General features: G+C 49.2%; 1 protein-coding gene and 1 pseudogene across 1 annotated transcript in view; both read right to left on the minus strand.

The window, feature by feature from the left end:
* DNAH8 (dynein axonemal heavy chain 8) overlaps positions 1 to 22,098 on the minus strand; it is an 8,835,797-nt gene that overhangs the window by 3,200,384 nt on the left and 5,613,315 nt on the right. The gene's annotated exons all lie outside the window — the stretch shown is intronic.
* LOC138467164 (dual specificity protein phosphatase 22 pseudogene) lies at positions 20,887 to 21,464 on the minus strand (annotated as a pseudogene).

The following is a 22,098-nucleotide window of genomic DNA, read 5'->3' on the forward strand; positions in this document are numbered from 1 at the left end:
TGTACTCCTGCCAGTAAACAAACCAACCATCAGCATAAGCATGTACCACACAAGTTGGCAGAGTGACTGAGCAGCCAGGCACATCTCAAGAGGGGCCAATGGGAGCAGCAGGGCACAGATGGCACGAATACAGAAGCTATTCCAATGGACATGACCTCAGTCTCCCTCCAAGAAACGCACGCAAACACAGGCACCTGTGACCAGCCATATTCTGAAAATGACATCATTCCACCAATCCACCTGGCTGACCGGCATCTGTTACACAAAAGCTAATCCCCCTCCCATGAGCATGACATCATCAAAACAGACATAATTGCATCCCCTATCCCTGACCTTACTGGCCTTCGTAGGCAAACGCGCCCAGTACAGTACCACGCAACTATACTCAGAAGGCCGAACCCAAAGCAGATCTCCTCACAATACATCGCTCCACAAATAGGAATATGCTACATTACTTGCAAAGAATAACGCTACACGGTCAATATCATAATCAAAATTTAATGCACAACAAAATCACCCGGGCCATACAGCTATTAGGTCATGAACTCCAAATCATATCTCATAATTGTGGGCTGCATCCGCAATAAATGACCAGCTTCTTCTTGTGTGACGCCCTGTTCCTCCATGGTACACAGGGGCTACATTCACGTTCAAAAAGGCAACATGGAAGCGCCTAGAACCGCAGGGCCGTCCCATTGGTAGGCACTAGTCCAGCTGAAAGCTCGAAATGTTGCTCCTAGCCACTAGTACTGCGTAAGGGCATGTGGGCCATTGGCGATCGTCCCATAAGATCGTAATGGTGCTCCACTGATTAACACGAAGCAGCAGGTGTCGGGAGTAAAAGCCATCTGCAGGAGTGGCATACAGATGGCAGCGGCAAAAGGGGAGGAGATACCTGTCACCCAAATGAAACGAAAAAGAATAGTATGGGCATCTGAACTCCATTTGAATTACTCACTTCAAGGATCACACTAAATCCACAGCCATATGCATGCTAGCCCACTCAAAAGGATTATTCCCACCCAAAAATCACTTGCGAATCATAACTATATAAATCGAGGTGAAAACACTATTACAAACAAGTGTTTGTGTGCATGCGTCTGTTAAAACAGAATCCATTAGATGGGATTAGTAACGTGCATAGACACAAGTGTTTGAAGGCGCGTCGAGACAGGGAGGGTTCAACAAGGGCAGATAGACGATGGTCCCACTATGGCAGCCCTGCATCACATGGCGCAGAGGAAGTTGATAGATTCCAAAAAGCCATGTACATGGCAGACTCTCTATTAAATCATCTGTCCATGCATCCATACATCATTCCCTCATCCCGGTATAAAAACGCCTGATTATTTACTCACATAACATTTGAAATTTCCATTGAGTCTGTGCTTAATGCAGTCTGCAAAATCCACTGTGCTCCAGGCCGGAATTCTAGTGTTGTGAAGTAACATGTATATGGGAACGTCCTGCCTTATCCTCCACTACGCTATTGCGCATCCCATACTATTCATATCAATCATTGCATTCTCGACATGGCCCCTGTCCCAAGGACATTAAACAATAGAACTTTCTATCTGCAGTCAGACCTGTGGGCGTCTCCTCGCCGCTAGCTGGAAGCCGAAAGCGCTGTCCTTCGAATTCCTCATTTGCAACATCACGTCGAAAAGGCATCTGTGACCGCTTGAAATCACAAATCCATCCATTTAGTGCGGCAGTGTGTGAAAATGGCAACTGGCTTCACTCACAAATGGGACGCCCCGCCCGTCGGTGAACCGTGGTACAGCGATGCATGAGGGTCCACCGTTAATCGAGTACTACATTCCACTGACCCTTCACAAGTTTGTTCCCGACTGCAAAGATAGTATGTGAAACAATGGGACCATAGCAGAATTAACATATGAAGCAATATCTCACTGCCATCGGGATGAAATACATGATTGTAATAGCAAGATGCCATGCGTCGATTTGCAGCGTTGTGTGCGGGACGTGCTCGCCCAAAGGGGATTGCAGCTTGCACAGGTGGAATGAATCACCACAGGTGGAGGCTATACAGCTTGAAAACACATAAATTGCACACCCAACCCCCTCCCACAACCACACCCACTCCAAAATGCTACCGGCAGGACTAGCGATGTTGGCCCTGGGGGACCTGATAGCACTGCAAGTACTCCAACTTCAAGAAGAAGACGAACACCAACTACTACAACAACCGGCCGCACAGAGGAGACGCAGGAGGAGGAGGAGGGCAAGGCAGGGCCAGCAAGGCCCACCAGCACAGCCACTACCACCACGCAGGCAGCCCGCAATCCCACGCCTCCGAGCACATCCGTTCAACCTCACTGATGAGCAGATCCACACCCTCTACCGTTTGGACCGGGACACCATAACCGCCATTGTGGACATGACACACGCTGACCTTGTGAGCATGATAGATAGCCCAACCGCCATCCCACCCCTACTGAAGGTGGTGTCTGTACTCCACTTCCTGGCCACAGGCACCTACCAGCACACAGTCGGACAGTTGCATGGCATTTCACAGCCACTGTTGTCACGGACACTATTGCAAGTGCTCGATGCCCTCCTGAAGCACGCAGACGACTACATCTCTCTACCACGCTTGGAGCAGGAAATTACGAACACAAAAGTGGGATTCCATGCACTTGCCGGCATACCGGGTTGCATTTGTGCCATCGACTGCACCCATGTGGAATTGGTAGTCCCACATGCCATGGAGGCCCAGTACCGCAACCGAAAACAATATCATTCTCTTAATGTACAAATGGTGTGTGACTCAAACAGGATCATTACACATTGTTGTGCCCGATTTCCTGGATCAACCCATGATTCCATGGTCTTACGGAACTCTACAATACCACGCTACATGGAGCGACATGCAGGGAACAGATCCTGGCTACTCGGTGAGTCTCATTTCATGCATGATAATGTGGGGTATGTGATGCGGCAATGACCTGGCAGGAAGGGTGGGGGTGCTTACGTAGCAATGTCATTCCTCAAACATCCTTTATTGTCCACATACAGGTGATGCCGGGTATCCACTGAAGAGATGGCTCCTTACACCACTCCGGAACCCACAGAACCAGCATGAGGAGGACTACAACCATGCCCACTCACATACCCGTGTAGTCATAGAACAGGCATTCGGCCTACTGAAGGGTCGTTTCCGCTGCCTCAGCAGGTCTGGCGGGGCACTCCTGTACCGCCATGAGAAGGTTGCAAAGATGGTCATGGCATGTGTCATGCTACACAACATGTGCATACGTAGAAATGTGCCCATGCCCCCTGACGCAGAACTGCAAGCACCTGAATATGGTCATGATGTGGGTGGGGATGTGGCAGCACCTCAAGGAGTCCGCGAGGCACAGGAGGGCCGTGAAATTCGTCAGATTATCATAGATTCATGCTTCTAGCACTCACGCCTGGTGGCTGATACATGGACACGGGACTTGTGGCACTGTGTGTGTCTGGAACATGCACAATATGGACTGTACGCCTATAATGGCCTCGTACACAAAGATCAATGTCCACACATCTCATTGGATGATTGTGAAATGTTTATAGCATATGTGAAATTGTGTTACACACCCCATCGACCCGCCACCCAAGTAAGCCCAACACACCCCCTCCACCCTCCTACCTCCCCCCCGAACACCAGTGTCCAAGGATGCTCATTGTCAGTGGGCAGACGCTATTGCAAGCCCCCTCTCCGGGTATCAGGGGCACCCCTGCCTGTGGAGCGTAGGTTCCTCCCAGATCTACGTTGGGGGCTGCCCTGGACGGAACTTGCAACGCATGATGTCTCTGCCTGCTCACGTCCATGCATGTCCCTAAGGGTTTGTGAGAGCTCAGTGAGCACACGGCGCACAGCGGCAAGTTCAGCACATACGTCTTTGGACGTCGCATGCAGTTCCCCCCTCAGGCTCTCGGTGCTTCTCTCCATTTTTACTCTCAGGCTCTCGGTGCTTCTCTCCATTTGTACTCTTAGGCTCTCGGTGCTTCTCTCCATTTCTGCCCTTAGTGTCTCTGTACATGTTTCTATGGTTGCCTTGGTACCCCCACATTCATCAGCATGGTCCTTGAGGAGCGTGGCCAGTTGCTGCTGTTGCACGATCACCTGGTCGAGGGACTGTTGCCTCTGCTGGGCCATGGCCATTTGCGGTGGTGTCACAGAGGGGCTGATCACCTCATGTTGCCTTGACACAGGGCTTGTGGGGGATGGCCAGTCGTCGTCTTGTGAGTGCCCCTGCGTGGTATCCTCATGGTGTACGGGATGAAACAAACAGGGGGATTGAGACAGGTCATGGATGGATCGTACATCGACATCACCGTTTTCTGTGTCGGAGCATGCTGCCATTAATGCAGGTTCACCTATGGTGCTGCTGCTACCAGAAGCAGTGCCTTCTGTGGCATCCATTGGGGGGGCCTGTGGTGGTGGTGGTGTTGTGGCCATGCTGGCTGCTGGGGTGCCTGTTGAAGTCCCCTCCTGTGTGCTGCCACTTGATTTGTGCTGCTGCCGTGTCTTGATCCGTGCAGCTGAGGTGGAGGGTCTTTGGCCGTTGGTCTTGGCCCTCTTTGCAGGTGTGCTGGTAGGGGTGTCCTGGAGCTCGTCGTTTGAATCGGACCCTGTGGTGGAGTAAAGGAGGGCGAGCGTTATTTATGGGTCTGTGGAAATTGGAATGGCAATGTATCACATGCATTGGGGTGGTACCTGAGGGTGATTTGGGTCAGGGCCTTGGAGGTGGTTTCATTTTTGTGTGGATTGAGGGTGCAGTTGTATTGCAGCCTGCAGTTAGGGGGTGCCTGCTGCACGTGTAGAGGGTGTTTTTAGGAATTTTAATTATTTATTTAATTTGACTTTTAATGTGCGCTATCAGGCCAATGTAAGTGGACGTTCTCCTGGACATGTGTTTCTGTTGCACTATGTGGACACATGGTACTTCACATGATTGGACATTGTGGTTTTAGCATAGTTTTATTTGGGACACCTACCTGATTCTTCGGATGTCTGCACTCCTTTCTCCATCCCTCCGACTCCCTCTATGGTCTCCATTCCAATGGTGGAGGCACAGATTTCTTCCCAGGGGGTCAACTTGATGGGTGATTCCGATCCTCCCCCGGTAGCTGTGGCAATGTTACGGTTGGCGGATAGTATGCTCCCTACGCGTATCCGCAAGTCGTCCCATCGCTTTCTGCATTGCTGTGGGTTGCGGGGTGCGGTCCCCACCGCATTTACCCGCTGTGCCACCAGGGCCCATATGGCCTTCTTGTTCGCAAGTGCCGTCCTGGTCATTTGCGTCGAGAAGACGACGGCAGCATTCTCCTGGAGGGTCTCTGTGAGCACCGTGAGTTCCTCACGTGAGAAGTGGACCTGCCGCTTGCGGTCGCACGCTTTTTTCGCTACTTTTCCCATTATTTTGGTTTCACTAGGGTGGATGACGGGTTGGGATGTCTCTCAGGGTAGTATTTTTAATGGTTGTGTGAAAATTCTGATTTTATAGGTGTACGGCGTGCTGTTTCCCGTTCCGGGACCATGTTTTTGCTTCCGTTTCCGTATATTTACGGTCACCGTATTTTCCAATTGCCGCTCATTACGGTGACCGCTATGTCCGGTGGCGGAATTGCACCTAGGTCGCCGTACGCCGGCGGTGAGGGGCGTTTTGGGGACATTTCCGCCATCGCGGACTTTGCACTTCCGCCAAGGCGTAGTGCTCGTGCCCGATGGGTCAGAATTAGCCGCACTTTACTCCGTCGTGCAATGGCGGAAATGCTATTTACGCTATGGCGGTCAGGTCAGTTGCTTTCTGCCAGGGTCGTAATGAGGGCCAGTATGTTTATGTGTCTGTCTTCTAACTTATAGAACTGTTACGCATGTGTTCTTCATATATTTGGGTGTGTGTTTGTGTCTCGATGTGCGGATGGCATGTGTGCTTCATGTCTAACGCTGCTATGTCGTCGTGTCTCTAACAACGTTAGTAACGTGGCTTCGTAGCTCTTTAGTCAATACTGTCAATTGAGGTCTCCTTAGTTGCATTCTGAGGCTCCTCGTCCACTCGTTTGCACTGCTCCGGGGCTGTAGGGTTGGCTGAGTGGGTACCTCTCAACATACTTATCTATCATAGGAGCACTAGGAATTGGTCCGAAATACTATGGACGATCACAGTATCTCCTGTTCTTCATCCGGGTCATGTACCTGATGGGAGGGGAAGCAGGGGGTGGATTTGTCCATCCCTCTTCAGACCCCCCTGTGGTCTACTTGTCGACCAAATCTCGATACAGCCACCCTTTTGCTCTGGGCTGCCATATCTTTGTTAATTCTCCAAAGTGCCCATAATAGTTTGTGTGGTCATCAAAGGACCAGTGCATGTAGCAGCAAACTCTTTCAGGGTTGCACCAAACCCACTTCCCTTCATAGACTTTTGGATCGCAAGGGTTTGTCCAATTTTACTATTCCTGTGCAATTTTCGTTCTCAGGTTGCGACAATCTCATCTTTGTTCTGCGACAATCTCATCTTTTGTTCCTTCTATGTTTACATCCTTCTGTATCCTTCAGTATCGACATTCCAATTGCCTCTTCTGTCGTCTTCTTGCTCCTTTCAATTCATATCTTTATTCCACATACTGATGTTGCTCCTAGTATGAGTGCTCTAGCCATCACCTTCAGTCCATCTTATAGCCATGATGGCATCCATGACCATATGTATGTTAGCCAGCCAGATTTTGTCCTTCCCAGTTGTCATGACCCTTACACCTGCTCCCACTGGCAAGTCAGCCTGCCAGGTAGGGCAGGGTTTCGGGGTTCCATTATGGCCTCAAAGGCCTTACAACCTCATCCGAGACTCTCTTGGAGTCAGTCCTGGTGCCTTTGGTGCCAGGCTCATATTCATTATGGAGAACATCTTTAAATTGGGACTATTTACTTGGGACTGCTTTCTTTGGGGCTGCAGTCAACAAGAACTGAGCTATGCGGTATAGTGTTTTGAGTCTGGTTGGCCTGGGACTACTTTACCTGGACTACTTTACTGGAAGGCTATTTAAACCACACCCAAGCAGCAGAACCCACTTTGCGTTATTCTGCAGTTTGCAGCGTAATGCTCACCGTGTCCAGTCCGGTCACCAGTGTCCTTGATACCAGTAATCCTTGGGACAGCTAGCCTGCAAAGAGGAAGAGGAACATTGTTATAGGAATCTTACCTGTGAACAGCATCCTGTCTTCAGCCGTCGTTAACTCCTGGTTCTGCTTACCTGGGGACAGTCGATCCAGTGATATACATTTTCTGGGCACCGCATGCTTTCCGGAACGAAGCGACCTGAAAAGGAGAGAGAGAAGGACTGTATTAGTGAACCTATACTAACGGCTTCACACGAACAACGGACATTACAAGATTCTCACCTGGTTAGTCACCTCTTGTTTAGCATTGTTCCAGAACATCACGCCCACTGGTAAAGAACATTGCAACCTGCAAAAGAAGGAGAAAGACACAGGTTAGCATATACAAGGTGAAGCAACGCCGCGCATTGCGCATTACTTACTGGAAAGCATTGCGCACACTGTGCCATCCATTACCGGCAGGTGTTCAACCCAGCCTGCACGAAAACGCCAAATCTCTTGCACACCTAAAGACATTAATCACAATAGGAAGAAGGAAGGCAAGAACAGTATTGAATACAAAAACTGCAAGGCATCAAGACCTACCTTAAAGACACTTGAAAGGGCTTGCATCAGTGAAGTAACTCAGTTGCCACGCTCACACGAGACTATGCACCCCTGCCACAAAGAGCAGGACGGAGAGCACGCCCTCTACAGAAACAAGGTGAGGAGAGGGCCAAAGGGAAGGTTTGAATCCAAAGGAGGTAGGAAGAGACCCTACCGGAGATGGCCCAGTCTTGAATCCAGCCCTCCTGTATTTCAGGCTCAACTTACATCGGAGGCACCCCCCAGGATCAGGGAGATGTCAGGTGAGGACAAAGGCAGTGAATATGGCAAGGGAAATGTGCACAAAATCACACAGTGAATAGCTTTGAGTCAAACAACATGCACCCAGGAACCAGGACTCATGTATACTAAAACCCAGGAGTGCAAATATAGTGCGACAACAATACAAATATATAAAAAGGGATGTGGGGTAAGCAGTTAGAAGCTCCTTATGACTGGAAGGAAAATCGGCAAGCTCCTTACCCACAATTGCTGTTACAGGTACTGACAGCGCTAAGCCCACGTAGAGGGCAAGCACCGACAGGATCTGTCAGCTAACACTCTTGATGGTATTGAATAAGGGAACTTAAAAACAGTATTCACGAGGACCAGAAATACCACTTGAATGTCAGCAAGCTCACAAACCCTGTTGATCAAACAGGGACCCAGAAAGGCTTTAACAGCAATGAGAGGATAACTAAATACATAAGACTCAAGACAAGGGGCAAGTAGGAACATTGATTACAGAATAGTGAGGAAAACATAGGCATTCACACAGTAGCTAGCTACAACAGCACACCATACCTAATAATCAATGGGAAATAAATGCAGAAATGCAAGGGAAAACATGGAGTGGATTCCAAGAGAAAGTAAAGGAACAGGAGCAGGGAAAACAAAATTACAAAGGCAAACCTATCCCACCCATCCAAGGAAAAGGCAGGAAGCTAAATCTATAAAGAGGAAAGACTAAAGCATTAAAGTTTACAGCAGCAAAGGGCAGTCAAAGAAAAATAGAACACAGGCAAACTGGGCTGCACCAAAATGGAAAGCCCTGAGAAATGCTGCCTGCAAACAGAGGAAGACAGAAAGGGAATCTAGGAAGCAGAAATCAATTAAGCACATACATTTGAAATCCAGGTATAACGAACAAGGAATAGAAACTTGGAACTTGGCACAAAGCTAAGAACCAGGAACAAAGGACCAGTCACAAACAGGAACACTGCATCAATGACTAGCGCTGGACTGAAGCAAACTGAGGCTTTTAAAGCTGCTAAACGAGCACACGCCTCAGGTGTGCTGCTTGCTGCTCCTGCAGCCACAGGTGTTGCCTATCCTCCACCCAGCCTTGTCCTGCAAGGGTGAAGATGAAGCTGTGGGCCAGTCATTCTGAGAAGCATAGTCATTTGATTAAAGCAGCATGCTGGCTGCCAAAAACCTGGAAAGGATCCGGAAGGGAAGTAGCTTGAAAAATAAGGATTTGGTGCTCCCAATTCATCACAGCACTGTAGCTTAAGGTTCAGAAGGAAAGTCCAGTAGGGAATAAACCCCAAATCATGCCCCCAAGTGGTGGGAACGGGAGCGACGGGAGCGAATCGTGACAGGAGAGGGTTCGAGGTGCATATCATCCAACCAGGGCTGAGTGGCATCCCCGTGGATACCAGGTGAGCGTAACCCCCATCCCACATGCTTCATCTTCCATTTTCACATACATTTGTGCAAATTGTGCAACTGCATCTGAGAGAGTACCATTATCTTCCGCGTTAGCTGGGACAAATGTGCAACATGACCTTCCTATTTTTGCACAACCCCCCCTTTTATATCCGTGAGGAGATCCAAAATGTATCTATTCTGGAGCGCCACCAACCTTATTGCTCAGAGCTCTTCCTTCATGGCGTTGAACCCATTTACTGAACAGTTTATTGTTACCATGAGCTCCCAACAAGTGATTTGCAACCATTTCGCATTTCTGTATGTCTGCATTACTGGAATTAGTGATGCAAAGATCATCTGTGTTCTGCTAAACAGCCTGTGTTCTGCTGGGACCTCATCCAGTGCCGCTTCAGATGCCTCTGCAAAATAATTCCACCCTCTTTTCACTCTGCTCAATCTGGCCCGCTTCTCTGCCTTCTTTGTCTGAGCCGTTGGTGCTATCTCAACTGATCTCTTTCTGTATCTGTTATTCTGCATCTTTGGGAACTCCTCAAGCTTTACATTCTTCTTGGATACCACCAAAGAAGGCAAGTTGATGTGTACTAGGGGGCATCCCCCTCCCCAATCAGGTGGTAATTTCTCATATGCCTTTGATCCACACGCCCAATAGTGATTCATCAGTACAGCCGTTCCTGCGTTCATTGCCGGAAGCTGTTCAATTGTCATATACTACGTTTCACCAACTTCAATATCACCAATGTTCTGATAGCACAGGGCTGATGTCCTTAGGGGAATTAATGGCATTGGTCCAGCTTCGTTCTCCACCCGTGTCAGTAATAATAATAATAATTTGGCATTTATATAGCGCTACGAACCCTCAGGTATCTGAGTGCTGCTTATTATTACCCATGGTGTGTGGTGCTCATTTATTGACCTCAGAAGGATGAAAGGCTGATTTTGGCCCTGCACGGATGTCAAAACGAGCGCTCTACTCGCTGTGCCACTTGACCAGTACTTTTGCGCCCTCGTTCCATTCCTTCAGGCACTTGTCATTTTCTTCTTGTACCTTGTTCACTGCTGACTGGGCTAAGATCAGTGCCTTGCTTCCTACCACTCCATCTTTCCATCCATCGTTTGTATACACTCGTCCATACATCAATATCTGAGGTCTTTCCCAGCATCAAGGCTCTCCTCCTATCTCCTTTACTCTTGTCCAGGGACATGGTAGCTCCTTTAGTATGATAGGGCATCATTCTGAGTCTGGCAGTAACCCTGCCGGAGATACCGGCAGCTTGCCGAAGCCTGGAGGCTGGGAAGTCCGGTGCCGGTATATTTGTAAATCCCCATTCCTATAGAGTCCTATCGGACAGTATTCTAGTTGGGGATATGTTAGGGCTAAGTATTCTACAAAGACAAGAGTTTATACTGCAGGGGATCGGGCTCTGAATCATCTGGATCTCCTTATATAGTGGACAAATTGGTTAGAAAATGTTTCTGGGTGATGAGTGAGAGGTAACATCAGGACAACCCCCATACAATCCTGATAACCGGTGCATCAACCTGCACGTGCAAAAGGAAATATAACAAACAGTGTTTCAGTCGTAAATGTGCACCAGTATTTCAGTTGCTACTTCAGCTGTTTAAGATTGCCGGACCATAGAATGGCTGTTCCTCCCTAGCTCAGTGAGATCACCACGTACTTATAGTTCAGCAAGATCCTCAATGTTGGCCCTGTCGATTACTGTAACTTGGTTGCCAGGTGAGGCCACTGCTTTGCAGGGCTTGACATCTTACAGATGATTCCAGACTGTTTTCCCAGCAAGCTGCACTGCTCTAGCTCTATCCGTTCAGCCTCAACCAAGTGAGGGCCAGAAAACCTGGGTGCATTCCAGCACCTCAGAACGTTTTTAGGAGGACAACGTACGCTACCTTCACCAAATGTTTTTGTTCTCTGGTTGGTGCTGTGTCATCGGAGTCTGTCACTTCGTTGTTTTCAGGCATGCCCTGGATCCGCTGTATCAGGTTAAGCAATTACTAATAAAATCAGCTACATGTTCATTCAAATTTGCGCAAAACCCCGTTTCTCCAATTCATGTAGCAATGATCTCCTTTCTTGTGTTTATTGGATAATGCAATTGTGTCAGTGCTGTTTCCAATAATGCTAGTGGCATGACCACTTTCCCTGTATTGTTTTGTCCCCATAACACGTCTGTTGGAGACATTGAGCACCCTCTCTTTACCCATAGCTCCTTTTCCTCCTGTGGTGCAGCTCCCTGCAATTCTATAATATGTGTCTCTGGTAGTGCATTGTACCCTTCCTTCAACACTATATTCCTCACTCCTCCCTGGGCCTTTGATTTCTCCTTTAGTTCTCATAGTTGCCCAAAATAATCTGCTGCTTCATTTCCTCTTGAGATCGGATCTTCCCCTTTTGTGCGTGCCTGGCATTTCACCAGTGCCACCTCCTTTGGATATGCAATCACTTCAATCAATATGCCTAACAAGAGCACATGCTGCACTGGGGTCCCATCTGCCCTCCTGAACTCCCTCCTGAGCCATTGCACTAGTCCTGAATGCACTGTTGATGTGACATAAACGCTGTCAGAATATAGTGTCACATGCTTCTCTATGCTGTGTTCTTGTGCTAATAGAAGAGCCACTAGTTCGGGTGCCTGTGCTGAGTAATGGAATGATAATCGTGAACTCACAACCACATCACTTGTCCCGTCCTGTTTCAGTCTTACTACTGCAGTCCCAGTCCTTCTGTCACCATCAGTCTGATCAATTGTCGTTGAACCATCAATGACAGTACATATCCCCACTTAAGTGCATCTTACTCTACTTTGCGTGTCTCACTGAACATTTCTATGTTCTCTGTGCAGTCATGTGACTAGTCTCCAGGTTGGAGGACGTCGGCCAAGAATAGTGCTGGGTTTACAGTCTTGCATTGTACTATCTTCAGTCCTACATTTGATAGTATGACCTCATACCCTGATACTCTCTGTGTTGCCAGTGTGCTTTTTGTCTAATGCAATATCGCAAAAAAGATGTACTCCACGTAAAGAGTGGTGGCGCACCCCTTTGTCTCTGCTGATGACATTTCCACTGCGAAGGCTGCAGCTGCCAGTGATTGTTCGTATGGATAATGTCCTCTCATCACTGGGTGAAGTTGTCCACTGTAGTAAGCAATTGCCGAATGACCCATGCTTGTCAGTACCACCTTCATTACTACACCGTCAGTATGAGAAAACAGGAAGAACTCCTTTTTGTAGTCTGGGATCCCTACTACTGAAGCTGGACTTATTGCTTGCTTCAATTCTTCAAAGGCGTCCATCATCTCTGTGGTCCATGTCAGTGTCTTTGTTCCCCTCTGGGCCTCTTCCAAAGCTGTCAATAGTGGCCTTGTGTATGTGCTGTAGTCGAAAACCCATGCTCTGCAGTAATTTCACAACCCCAAGAGCTGCTGCATTTCCCTCACTGTTTTGGGCGGGATATAGTGTGTATTGTCTCTGCTCTCTTTGGGGCAATGTGTCTGCCATCCTTAGATATCATCTGTCCAATGTAGAGCTCATCCTTCTGGCAGTACTGTAATTTATCCTTGTCCACCTTGTACCCTTTGTCAGCTAACACTATCAGCATGTGCACTGAGTCCTGCCTGCACTGATCTTCTGTTTTGTTGCAAATCAAAATGTCATCTATATACTGTAAAACTGTGCTCCCTGTCTCTATGTTACCTATATACATCTGGATCACTCTGTTAAAGATAGATGGTGACTCGCAGTACCCCTGTGGCAAACAAGTATCTTCTGCTTTCGGTACATAAAGCTGGTTAGTTCCTGTGAGTCAGGGTGTAGTGGTACTGAAAAGAATGTGTTCTTTAAATCAATAACTGTGAAGCAGGTGGCTCCCGCTGGAATGCCACACAAAATTGTCACTGGATTTGCTGCTACTTGATACTCTGCTTCTACAATGTGGTTAAGAGGTCTTAAGTCCTGAATGAAACACCATGACCCCCGTTGGCCTTGAGCATGGGTTACACTGCTGTGTTGCATGGAGATTCTGATGGAACCAGAATGCCTCTCTCAATGAGGGTGTTGATTGTCTCATAAATGCCCTCATCTGCCTCCTTGGTTAGGGGATATTGTTTCACTCTCGGCAAAATTGCTCCTGGTTTTAATTTGATCTTTACTCAGTTTATGCGCTTTATACACCCCCCGTCATAACGACATGTGGTCCTTTAGCTGTGCGGTACCTTTGCCACGTCCTCCTCCAAGAATGTGGGTGGCACCTCCAGCGCCATCGCCATTCTCTGTGGCACCTCTCTGTAGTGAATCTGTAACCAAAATGTTACACTCATTTCAAACATCATCTCCAATTCCTGCCTCCCTTTTCCAAATTGTTCATCATCTGTCACTGTCATTAGCCTGCACCCTTCTGAAACTGCAATGATTGCTCTCCATGCCCTCCCGGTGTCATCTGTTGCATGCACTGCAATCCAAACCAATCATATCTTGCCAATATTGCCTCGAGCTCTATGGACACTATTGTTCCCTGTGGCTCACCCAATGGTGTCTCTGGCCGGAACAGATACTCGTTTGGTACTCGCCACTCACTTCCTTCGATGCCTAGCATCCATGCAATGGTGATGTCTGTCCCATATTGAAACATCTCGGGGTCCACTGGCACCCGCCTCTGTACCGTGCATCCACAATATGCCTGGACAATCTGTTTTACATTCAACATGCGTATGCCTGGTGTTGAGCACACTATGCCCTTGTCTGTGAATGAAATAGTCATGTTTAATCTGCTTATGATGTCCAATCCCAATATGTTTACAGGTGTCTGTCGGGAGTAAAGTAAAGGTAGGGATAAATCGTGATCTCCTATAGTAAAAAGAAACCACTTCCCGAGCCACAGAGAATCCTTGAGTGTTCATTGCATCGCCTGACAATGCATGACATAGTCGCCCCAGTGTCAACAAGAAAGGAAAAAGTTTTGTTACCTATCGCCACCCCTATGCGAGATTCCTCCGCAGAGTTGGGTGTGACTGACAGGATGGGACACATCAAGTTCGTCTGTGGGCTGTCCTATTGATATGATATGATATGGTATTTGTAACGCGCCTATACACAAGTGTTTCAAGGCGTGACGAGGCGAAGGGGGTGGGGAACAAGGGGGGACAGACATCAATCCTACTAGGCCAAGTGTCATTCAGATCGCGCAAGTGCAAGGGTAGAAGGGAAAGGAAAAGTGCAAGGGGAAAGGGGAAAGGGAGATGGGAAAGTGCAGTACAGGGTTAGTAGAATACAAGATAAATAACAAGGGCCAGCTAGTGGCAAGTACAAGGTAAGTGCCGGGAGGAGGGGCTGTAGGGATACAGAGACAGTCCCACAGTGCAGGGGTTGCCAGGGAGGCAGTGCAGGGAAGAGTGAGCTGGGCCAAGGACCGAGATCAGTGACTGGGCCAGTTGCAGATTTAGTGCAGGTTCAGTGATTTTAGCAGGGGAGAGGGGGAGAGAAAGCGGAGGCAAAGAGGAAGGTTTTGAGGTGCTTCCGGAACCGGAGATGGTTCTCCTCATGTTTCAGGGAGGCAGGAAGGCTGTTCCAGAGAGAGGCCCCTGCTGCGGAGAGAGATCTACCCCCAACTCGTTGCTTGGAGAAGTGGCTGACCCTGAGGGAGTTGGAGGCAGAGGAGCGAAGAGCTCGGGAAGGAAGATATTTAGGAAGAGAGAGTTGAAGGAATTTTGGCCCAAGGCCCCAGAAGGCCTTGTGGACAATGCAGAGGGTTTTGAACTTAATCCTCGCAGCCACTGGGAGCCAGTGTAACGCTTTCAATCCTGGAGAGATACGGTCCCTGGGCTTGAGGCCAAGGACAAGTCTCGCAGTCCTGGTTCTGGATGTGTTACAAAAGGCGGAGGGTAGAGGCAGGCAGATTTAGGTAGAGGCTGTTACAGTAGTCCAGCTTCGAGAGAACCAGTGCTCTAGAGACAGTGAGCTTCTGGGGGAAGGAGATGAAAGGAAGGATACCTCTGAGGAGGTGTAGCTGGTAGTGTGACTTCTTAGGGACGTCAGAGATGTGAGGAGAGAAAGAGAGTGTGGAGTCGAAGATGACCCCGAGGTTTTTTGCCATGCAGGTAGGAGCAGGAAGAGGGCTAAGAGAGGCCGGCCAGAGAGCTGCAGGGAAGGTGGGAGTGGGTGTGCCGATGAGTAGAATCTCAGTCTTTCTGGCATTAAGGCAGAGGTCGTTGGCGCTGCACCATTCATGGATAGCAGAAAGGCAGTCAGAGATGAGGGAAGGGGAAGAGGAGGCAGAGGGTAGCCTGAAAATGAGCTGGGTATCATTCGCATAGCACTGAAAGTTGGGACAGCGAGCGGCGATGCAGTGGGCGAGAAGTGCCAGATACTGGTTGAACAGCCAGGGGGAGAGATTAGAACCCTGCGGGACACCACAGGTAGAGAAAAAGATATCAGAGAGGAACGTACCCAGTTCGGACCTGGGAGGGTTGATTGGAAAGGAAAGAGGTCAACCACGCCAGAGCCTGACCAGTGATACCCAGGTTATCACGGAGACAGTTGAGCAGGATGGCGTGGTTGACAGTATAAAAGGCAGAAGAGAGATCGAGCAAAATGAGAACACATGGGGTGTTAGAGTCAAGGTTCGAGAGCAGGTCCTCACGGATGTTCAGGAGAGCAGTTTCCGTGCTTCTGGCAGCTCTGAAGCCATACTGATGGTCATGAAGACTACCAACAGATTCAGCATGGAGGTTAAGCTGGGAGATGGCCAGTTTCTCCAGGAGCTTGCCCAGGAAGGGAGTGATAGAGATTGGGCGACAGTTAGCCGGGCAGAAGGGGTCAGAAGCAGGTTTCTTAAGAAGGGTGTGCACAAGGGAGTGCTTGAGGGGGGATGGGAAGACTCCAGAGGCGAAGGAGTGATTGCAGAAGTCAGCCAGGGCAGGAGCCAGGGAGTCGATGTGGTCCTTGATGGTTTTGGAGGAACAGGGGTGGACCTGTTTTGACGAGATTTTCATGGATCGTACTTGTCTCGAAACCTTGTCAGCAGAAAAAAGGGGAAAGGGAGAGAAGGAAGGAGGAGGGGTGGCATCAGAAGGGCCAGAGGAAGAGCAGGGAATAGAGGGGGGGAGGTGATACGAGGAGAGTGAGGACAGGATGTCCTGAGTTTTTGAGATGAAGTGAGAGGCCATTGCCTTGCAGAGGGCCTGGGAGGGGACAGGAGAGGTAGAGACTGCAGCAGGGTTGGCCAGCTCCTTGCAGATTTTAAAGAGTTCAGCCGAGTTATTAGATGCCGCAGAGATGCGGACTTGGATAAGGGCTCTCTTCTTGATGAGAACGGAGTGCCGATATTGCCTTTGGAGCAGGCGGCAGGCCAGTTTGTCAGAGGATGAACATGAAGCACGCAATTTCCTCTCAGCCACCCTGCACTTGCGTTTAAGGGTGACGAGATCCGAGTCATACCAAGAGTTACATTTGGCTTTGGGCTTCAGGCGGATTCTCATGACAGGGGCAAGGATATCAAGAGTATCAGATATAGCAGAGTGGAGAGGGCTGTGTCAGGGTGGGAGTCAGCCGAAGGAGGAGGGGGAGGCAAGAAGGTGGCAGCAAAAGCCTCCACTGACACGAGCTTAATGGGTCGGATGACCGAGAAGGAGGGTGGCAGTAATGAGGGTAGTTTTGCCCGTGGGGTAGGGAGGGTGAGGTGAGTGGATAGGAGAAAGTGATCACTGCAGGAGAGAGGAGTGGAGAGAGGGACAGAGAGGGAAAGGTCAGAAGAGATCACAGCATCAAGAGTGTGCCCTGCAGAATGAGTCGGCCCAGACGGGAGAATAGAGAGTGAGAGAGAGTCACAGAGGTCCCGAAAGAGTCCAGAGGGAGGACAGGAGGCATCCGGGTGGATGTTGAAGTCTCCAAGAAAAAGGAGTTGAGTGGTTGAGGACAGGAGTGAGGAGGAGAGGTCCGCCCACTCGGAGAGGAAGGAGGAAATTTGACCAGGTGGCCGGTAGTTAGTAGCCACGGTAAGGGAATGGCTGGGAGAGAGAGAGAGTCTGCAGACAAGGCATTCAAAAGAGGAGTAGGTCTGAGTAGGAGTGACAGAGGCAGGGATCCACTCAGGGAAGATAAGGGCCACACCCCCCCCAGCACGTTTGGGCCTGGGCACAGAGAGGATCTTGTAACCGTCAGGTAGGAGTGTGTCAAAGCTGGTGACAGAGCTGGCAGTGAACCATGTCTCAGTGAGACCGAGGATGTCAAGGTCCAGTTCCTCAAGAAGGTGACAGATATCAGAGGAATGTTTGACGGCAGAGCGAGAGTTGAGAGCGGCAATGTGGAGAAGGTTGCCATCCTTGAAGGACTTCCGGCGAGGGGTACAAATCAGAGGTACGCCCTGCGGAGGTGAAGAAGAAGCCCGAGATGGGGCAGGGTGGGAGGGTGGAGGCAAGGTACCCGAGGACAGAGAAGCAGGGACAGCAGGAGAGGAAAGGAAGTTGATGAGGCATGGGAAGCGTCTATCAAAGAGGTGGAGGTTGGCCTGAGGGCCTTGAACCAAGACGGTCCCATTAGTGTAGACATTAATGATGGCCTTAGAGGAGTGGAAGGAGGCCAAGAGGACATCCCATCGGGTGCCACCATTAATGGGAGAAGAGGAGAAGGGAGAGAGCACAGAGACCATGTGAAGGGTCCATAGGTCGGGAGAAGGCACGAAAAAGAGGATGTCAGTAAGAGTTTCCTTGGAGGAGGCATTGGTGTAGGAATCAGAGATAGGGAGGCCTGGGCTGGAGACCAGGATGTCCTTTTTAAACTATTTCCTACCAGATTTAGTGAGGAGAGCAGGATAGTCAATAGAGAAGCAGTTAGAGAAGATAGGGGAGATAGAGAGCACCATGGAATAAAGAGGGAGTGAGGGGGAAGACTGACGAGAGCAAGCGGACAGGAAAGAGCGGAAACACCCTAATTTACCACAATTTCAGAGCGCACAGCAACACAGTATTGCACATTAGGTACCCAAAGGAGAGGCCACCTAAATTTGAGAGTCCTGCGAAGGGGAGAAAAAGCCCTAATTTACAACAATTTCAGAGCGCACAGCAACACAGTATTGCACATTAGGTAACCAAAGGAGAGGCCACCTAAATTTGAGAGTCCTGCGAAGGGGAGAAAAAAGCCCTAATTTACCACAATTTCAGAGCGCACAGCAACACAGTATTGCACATTAGGTACCCAAAGGAGAGGCCACCTAAATTTGAGAGTCCTGCGAAGGGGAGAAAAGCCCTAATTTACCACAATTTGCGTAACGCAATAGGTGTAGACACCATGCGAATGAAGTGTACAGGTGTTGGTGAGTGGGTTGGGAGAGAGGGTAGAGCTAAAAGAAGAGCACCGAACGTCGCCTGGCGTCCCCTGCGGACACCTGCAGACACAACTGGGAGCCGCCCTTTGCCTAAGGGGCCCTTAGCCAGGGGCTGCCGGGCAGGGGGGCTGCCCAGGGGGGGTCAGATTTAAGGCAGGAGGAGGGGAGGAAGGGGAGGGGGATGGGAGAGAGAGAGGAGGACCAGGAAGTGAGGGGGAAGTAGGGGGGAGCACAACGCACACAGAGCGCGAAATCAAACAGTGCCTGAAAAGAAAAAGCACACACTCACTGTAAGCCCAACGGGGCCTGGACCTCAGAAATGACCGCACAGGGCTGCGGGCGACCGCTCGAACCCGCTCAGCTCAACAAGAAGCGAGCGTGGAGAGCGGTCGTCGCGTAGCCCTGGGAGGACTAGGCAGAGACCAATCAGAGGGGGTTGTGCGGGCAGGGAGGCGGGATGGGAGAGGGAGAGGAGGACCAGGAAGTGAGGGGGAGGGAGGGAAAGCACAACGCGCACGGAGCGCAAAATCACCCGCTCCCTGTAAAGGGGTTGTTCCCCACCATGGTAACTCCTCTGAGTCGCCTAACTGGTACTGTCGCCACTCTGTCCATGTGCTCCATTGTGTCATCATCCTATATTTGTGCTAGCTGTTGTGTGTTCCCCCTGATCTGTGGTGCTTCCAAATACTGTGGTAACGATGCTGCCATTTACAGCTCCTCTCTCTGAAACCTGTGATGGTGCTGGTGCTTGTAGCATTTGCTGGTCTGTGCTTTGCATCTGCGCTTGCTGCTTTTGGTCCTGAGCATAGTAATCTTCTTAGTTCCCTCGATTGATTTATTTATTTATTTATTTTAAGTGAAATATCCATTTAATTAACAAGGAGACAGACTTGAGAAACACTTGAATCAAACACTTTAGTGCAAAGAAAGTCTTTATGACCATGGGCCTCATTACACGGTAGGCGGTAGGGATTTACCGGTACCGGTAAAATACCGGTACCGGTAAATCCCTGCCGCCTTACTACGAGGTCCCTTAGCGGGTTGGAGTTTTAACGCCTGCTTTTTGCAGGCGTTAAATACCAACCCGCTAAGGGACCTCGGAGCTAATTACGGCACCGCTAAATTGCGGTGCCGTAATTAGCGCCTTCCCCATTCCCATTGAGCCCTATGGGGCAGAAATGGGAATGGGGAAGGGCAATGGCGGAAGGGGGATTTACCGCCCCTCCAACCTTGGGATGGGGCGGTAAATCCCCTTTCCGCCAAGGCGGTGCCGGTATTTTACCGGCATGAGCCATGGCGCTAATAGCGCCATGGCTCACCGCCTACCGTGTAATGAGGCCCCATGTGTCATTAAATAAAAAGAGACAATTTGACCATAGCTGGATTCTTAGACTGGTGTCGCTCTTGACAGACCACAAAAGTGTATTTACATCAGTTTCATGTAGTCATCAGTTCACCCAGTAAACGCGGAACAGTCATATACAAACCAATACAACTTGGGAGTTTGTTGTTGCAGGATTCTTTCAGTAATACTTTGTTTCCCACAGAATAATTTAAGTAAAACCACTGCCTTTGCCTCAAAGACAAGCATTTGGGGCATTTGCTGATCTCAAAGTCCATGAAATAACATTGGTGCCGCAATCTCCAAATTCATGAATGACCACAACTGACATAAGATGTTTAAAACATGTGAAATACCTGAATAAAAAGAGCTTGCTGGAGCTCGTCAAGGAATTCATGATACATAAGCTTATCGCAAGGCAGAGTAGTACAGTCATGCACTGTTCACATTGAGGTAGACAAGGTAGATAGTACAACTGCAGCAAAAGCTCAATTCTGTAGACTGCTACATCCCATTAAGGCTATTCTCTATAGAATGTGCTCCAAAGTTGTACAGGTGTGTAAGTTACAAAGTGGACTTCAGTGTCAGTGACAGGGAGTATGGTGCAGGCAGCTTCACAACAGGCAGGCTGAAGTTTAGTGACACGAGATGGCCTCCCACTGAAAAACATGTTTTTGGAGCCATGATTTACACAGTGCCACCATGAGTAAACACCTATATTCACTGAACCCCACCAGTACTCCCACCCGTAGTCTATCAAAGATACTGGCATTTTTATATATTAAGCAAATATAGAGAAATGACAGGTAATGGTGTCTTCCCCAACTTAGGTTTTGGTGGTATACGTGCTGTAAGACAAGGAGCGCAATGAACTGAAATTGTTACTCCAGGGTCTCCCGGCTCCTGTTCCCTGAGGTTCAGCCTGCTGCTGTTCTTTATATTTAATTACAAGGGTTTTGACTTCTTTTGCATCTTCTGTAGAGCTTTCTCCATTTGTTTCTTTAAGCCAGTGACGGAACTGGTCGACATTGTCTTTATCGAAATCCTGAAGCTGCTTCTGGACGCCTGTGTTGGGGTTGGCACATGATCTTGCTGCTCTCACGGCTGAGAGAGCATCCTCCCAACCAAGATCTGTGATGGTCATGACGTATGCTACCACCAAAGTCACGCTCCTGGAAACACTTGCAAGACAGTGTACAAGACAGCCCTCACCTCTAAACTGACATTCATGGATAAACTTTGTACTCTCTTTAAAATGTCTTATCAAGTTCTGGGAAGGTGAATCAGAGGCAGGAATGTAAAGATATTTCAGGCCCTCTAGCATAGGCTTGGCACTGTCGTGAATCGAAAGTATGTGTGTAATGTTATTCTTCTTCATTTGTTCTGTATGTCTCGCATCTTTGAAGTTCCCAATGAATAACCCAGGAAGAACTTTTTAGTAGATAGACACATTGTTGTTGGCCAGGTCTCAGCACCACCGTTCCTTCCCTCTAACATTACTATACTACGCATTGGCATGACACAGGACGACTTACGATGTATGCAGATTATGCGTCAGCTGATTCATTAGCTCAGTCCTTTTCCGACTCTTGGTTCCCTTGATAATGCTGTTTCCCCTGATGCCCCCAATTCTGTTGTGCCCCCTAAATCGGCATGCTTGTGAGATGTGTCCTAGCTGCCCACAGGTCCAGCACTGTGGCGGGTCCATCCCCTGCCCTTGGAAACCCCCCAACAAAAATCCCCTGTGTTCTGTTGCATCTGCTGCGCATATCCCTGAAACCCCCCTGGAAACACCCCTTGGTTGTGATGTGTCTGTGGCCTGAAGCCACTCCCCCTTCCGACCCTCCCCTTCCTCGGAATCCCTACTGTGGGCCGTCCCACCCCTTGTACCCTCCCCCCATGGGAGGTGTGAACTGCTGTGGTTGCTGATACGGCTGTTGTTGTGCCAGTGCTTGTGGGGTGGGGCTGGTTATAACCGCCCCTTTCATTGCATACTTCAATATCTTCTTTTGCACTAGCTTCGCCTCATCTGCCTTTC

This window comes from Ambystoma mexicanum, chromosome 4q (assembly GCF_040938575.1).
Source record: "Ambystoma mexicanum isolate Mex_15411 chromosome 4q, UKY_AmexF1_1, whole genome shotgun sequence".
NCBI lineage: Eukaryota > Metazoa > Chordata > Amphibia > Caudata > Ambystomatidae > Ambystoma > Ambystoma mexicanum.